The 4,618-nt window shown below is 48.9% G+C and overlaps 1 pseudogene; it reads right to left on the bottom strand.

Annotated features, from left to right (window-relative positions):
• Positions 1–279: 279 nt before the first annotated feature.
• LOC111148891 lies at positions 280–2,092 on the bottom strand (annotated as a pseudogene).
• Between the last annotated feature and the right edge of the window lie 2,526 nt (positions 2,093–4,618).

Genomic DNA, 4,618 nt, shown 5'->3' with positions numbered 1-4,618 from the left:
TGGAAGCAGCCTCTATTAGAGATCACCCTGTCCAGGACCCAAGACTCTCCCACCCCCATAAAAACAAAGTACGCTTGTAGCCTCAGGGCAGTTGCCACCTCTGGGCCTGCCCACTCTCTCTTCTTGAGAATGTACTGTCCTTAAGAAACTGCTTTGCGCTTGCTCCTTTCCTTCTGGCTGTCTTTCTTGGAGCGTGGGTCCTCATGTAAATCTTTCGTGGGGAATCCAAGAACTGCAACCTCCATTCACACAGTGCAGTTTCTCTTAGTGGGAATAGTCTCAGTTGCTCCTTTGGGAGGTCCTTCTCCCTGCCTGCTGCCTGCTGCAGTCCACACTCAGGGTGAAGTTGATGCTTGTGCTGTCTTCCGTCTTGACCAGCCTCTGCTCTGGCCACTCTAGTTGCTATTCCTGTGCTCTGTGGGCAAAGAGGCCAACATGTATTCACGTGTTGCCAGCTTGTGCATAGGACTCAACACTGCATTGTTCACTGGGTCGTGGACGGCAGCAGGGACTGGCACCATGTGAGTCCCGTTTTGTGATACAGTTTTTATGGGCAACTGGTGCTGACCTGGAGGCACCTGTTGTGCTGCGGTGACTGTCTGGACAGGGGCGGTCTGTGACGTCTGGGTGATCCGGCCAGCAGTGCCTGGTGTGACATGGCTAATCGCAGGAATAGGTTCTCCTTTCACCTTTACTTCTTTGTGATCTCCCTTCTCTTGCGCCTCTGCCTTAGGAGGGGCCAGCATGGCCGCCCGAGCGACCACTGCCTGGCTGGCACAGTGTGTGTGTTCTCTGGGGCCAGGCTGGCCCTGCTGGTGATAGACGCCGCTGGGATCTGATGGATGACATGCACTCTCTGCACAACAAGCTGCCAGGAGGCCGAGGTGGTCACGGGGCTGTGACCGTGTAGGTGACAGGCCTGATGGTTGGTGGCAGCTGCTGCTGCATGGCAATTAAAAAGTGCCAGCTAGACAGTCCAGTGTGCTCTGGGCAGACAGGGCCTCTTGGATGACAGCCAGTTTGGACTCAGGCTCCAGGGTGGCTGGTGAACCTTCTTTTAACAGGCTCTTAGGGGTCTGGGCACCACTGCAGTGAGCAGACAGCACTCCAGTGTGATTGGGAGAGGCTGGGGCACTTCTAGATGAGAGGTCCCAGGGGGGTTTTGAAGCAAGGCCAGGCCCCTAGGCCATCTATTCTTAGAAGCCTGCTCTATTAATTTGCTTTCAGAGGTAGGATCTATCCTCCAGAATAAGCCTTTGCCTGGTTCTTCCCCGGGAACCTGGTATTTTGATGAAATAACGATTCAGAGAGATTGCAGCAAATTGAATTCTCCCCATCCTTGTCCACAGTTCTGTAGTATGGATAGTTTTTAGTGATGTATAAATTCTATTTAGGGTGAGTTGTTTATCAGGAACCATTGTAATTGCTTGTACGATCAATTGTGCATAGGAATAAGGTGGCTTTGACTCCTCTTCTAAGCTGTCTCCACGGAAGCTTCTTTTTCATTTTCTGGCTGCAAGTTGTCGGCCATTAAATTGAGGTCAGCTGGTATCACACAGCCCATTTTGTACCCCGAAGGGCCTGCTCCCCGGGGGCTGGATGAGCAGGCGTTTGCAGCACTGACGCCTTCCGTGGGATAGGGAAGGGGACTGATGCAGTGGGCTAAGGTGTCTGGAATGTTGATGCTCAGGGGCAAGATGTAGGCGGGCACCACAACGGAGCCTCGTGCTACTCCCTCTTCTCAGCGAACCTGATCTCGGTGTTTGTGCCTGGGAACCTAAACGCGCATGTGTGATAGCTGCCCCGGCAGGCGCTGACGCCTCTGGAGCACGCCGCCCCGGAAGGCGCCATTCTCCCTGAGGCAGCATGGGAAGTGTCCGCCGCTGGCGGGGACGTGAGGTAGTGCTGGTGGCCCGGCGAGGTGAAGCTCGAGTGGCCCACGGTCACGTCCACTGAGCCCTGCAACAAGTCGCGTCTGATGATTACCAAGTGCTTCATCAGGTACTGGAACTCCTGGCCCTGGAAGTGCGCCAGGTCTCCGTCGTGAGGCGGGACCCGCCATGTGCCTGAGAGTGTCCTGGCAGCCTTCCATGGCGGCCATGGAGCTGAGGGCTGCATGAGGATGCCTGGAGAGCGACAAGTGGATGCTTCTCCATAGTATTGATTGGCTGAGTCATAGATTCATTTACTTGAGATAGGGAGTAAGCATAAAGGGAGGGACAGAGGGAGAGGGAGGGAGAGTCTTAAGCGGACTCAGCGCTGAGTGTGGAGCCCGGTGGAGGGGAATCTCACCACCCTGAGATCAGGACCTGAGTGGACACCTGGTTAAGTCAGGCTTAACCAACTGCGCTGCCCTGGCACCCCTCCATAGTTATTATAAAGGACATACCTGGGGGCTCTTCTTCTCTGGTGAAGGGCACTTTCAGTTTGAGAATGCTTCTCCACTGCATTGGGAGTGTATATGTTGGGTGAGTCGGATGTTCCTCTGGCTTCCAGGAGTCACTCTAGTCAGAGGCAGTGGAGAAGAGTGTTTAGAAGAACATTCCCTACTTCTGCCCCTATACCACTGAGGTAAGTTTGTTCTAAGTTGGGGATATCAGTGGAAGTTCCATGAATTTCCTTTTTCCCCTGCTGCTGCCCTCTTCTTTAGTTGTCAGGAGAAATCACTGTGTTACTTCTGGGAGCCCTAATTGTTCTGTTTCTGTTAGGAACTTTTAAAAGGACTGTTTGAGTTAAGTTTCCTTTGCTTGTTTCACAACTGATGATCTGTTCTTTGTTCTTTTTCCTTTTGGAGGATAGTGTCATATGTTATATGTTTTAGGTCTCTCTGCCATCTTTCTCTGTAAGTTACTTGCTTGTGTTTAATCTCCTTGAAAAGTTCTCATAAAACTTGCTTTTGTGGCTAGTTTAAAAACCCTTCACTATTGTAGTCTTCATTACGTCTGTCCTACTCATATGACTCCTATCCTATGCCTCAGAGGTAGTGAAATTGTGTGTGGTCATGGTTAAGATCTTTCAGGAAATTCTTCAGGCAGCTTGTATAATTTCTTTTAAAAATATATTTTCCTCTTTGACCCAGAATATACTGAAAAGTAATTTTATAGAAGATTGATTTCTGTCTTTCTGGATTTGTTCAATTTAAAAATCATCTTTTTCCCTGTGATATAAAACAAGGAACCTGGCTTGGGCGTGTCTAGCAAGTAGTGTCCTGCAGTATATGAGTTTGTTTTCTGGGGCTGCTGGTAACAAATTACCACAAAACAAGTAGCCTGAAACAACGGAAATTTATTCTCATGATTCCGGAGATTAGAAATCCAAAATTAAGATGTCAGCAGGTCCATCCTCTCTCTGAAGACACTAGGGAAGAATCTTCCTTAACTCTTCCCAGCTTCAGGCAGTCCTTGGCACTCCTTGCCTTGCAGCTGCTTCATTCAATCTTGTCATTACATGGTCTTCTTCCTGTTTGTCTCTGTTTCTCTGTGTGTCCTCTCCTCTTGCAAGGGCCTTATTAGTCTACTATAACCCATGATCTCCTTTTTACTGAACTGATTGCATCTGCAAAGATCCTGTTTCCAAATATGGTCACATTCTGAGGTTCTGGATGGACATGAATTTGGGGCTATACTATTCAATCTAGTAAATAGGGATTGGGGGCATGTGGTGTGTAGACACTGAACCCCCCAGGACTAAGAAGTACGTAAGTGTTGGTATTTGAGTAGTGTACTAGTGAAGGAATATTAGAAATCATGGTTTGCCCTCTCTGTACACTCGACTACCCAGTGTGCCTTCAAAACTTGCTTAGGAGTTATCTCAGGTATGGAGTATAATAGTGTCAGTGAGGGAACGATCACGAGGAGTGCTAGAGGAGAAAAGATACTCAATTTCACAATGAGCCCATTTGTTTCTTCAAGTACAAAAGTGGAAGCTTAGAGCCTGATCAGAAGACGATCTGCGGAGTGGGAGCTGCTCTGTAGCAAATATACAAGGAAACCGAAGGGGTTGGATATTATTGCTTTGCATAATGCCTTTCCAAGTACCTCGGATTGAAGCAGCTTCTCTTCAACTACCGCCTCAGGTCAAGAGCTGTATTTGCCTCTCCTCCAGCAGAGGAAGCCTCATCTTCAGCTCTTGCATGTACCTGACTTGGGAGGAGGTGGGGTCTTGAAGTAGGAGAGAGCACAGTGGTGAGGACAGTGCAAACCCCAGCACTGGACATTCTGTCTCCAGAAAAGTAAACATTCATGATTGCTACCTTGGCCACTGTCCTCTCATCCTGATCACTAATCGCCTGTGCTAATGTAGAAAAGGAGTTTGAATCCTCTGACTTTTGCTTGAGCTTAGAGTTCTTTTCAAAACCCCAGAGCTGCTGAGAAAACTCTACCTAGTAGAGAAAAGGTATTTACTCCATTGTCTCATTACATACATAGGTAATTAGATTTGAAAAATAAAGGATAGGGGCTTCTGGGTGGCTCAGTAGGTTAAGCCTCTGCCTTCCGCTCAGGTCATGATCCTAGAGTCCCGGGATCAAACCCTATTTCAGGCTCCCTGCTCAGCAGGGAGTCTGCTTCTCACTCTGACCCTTTCCCCTCTCATGCTCTTTCTCTCTCATTCTCTCTCT

This window comes from Enhydra lutris, unplaced genomic scaffold (genome assembly GCF_002288905.1).
Source record: "Enhydra lutris kenyoni isolate GAN:26980312 unplaced genomic scaffold, ASM228890v2 scaffoldscaffold21, whole genome shotgun sequence".
Classification (NCBI taxonomy): Eukaryota; Metazoa; Chordata; class Mammalia; order Carnivora; family Mustelidae; genus Enhydra; species Enhydra lutris.
This window is presented reverse-complemented; position numbering and strand designations above follow the sequence as displayed.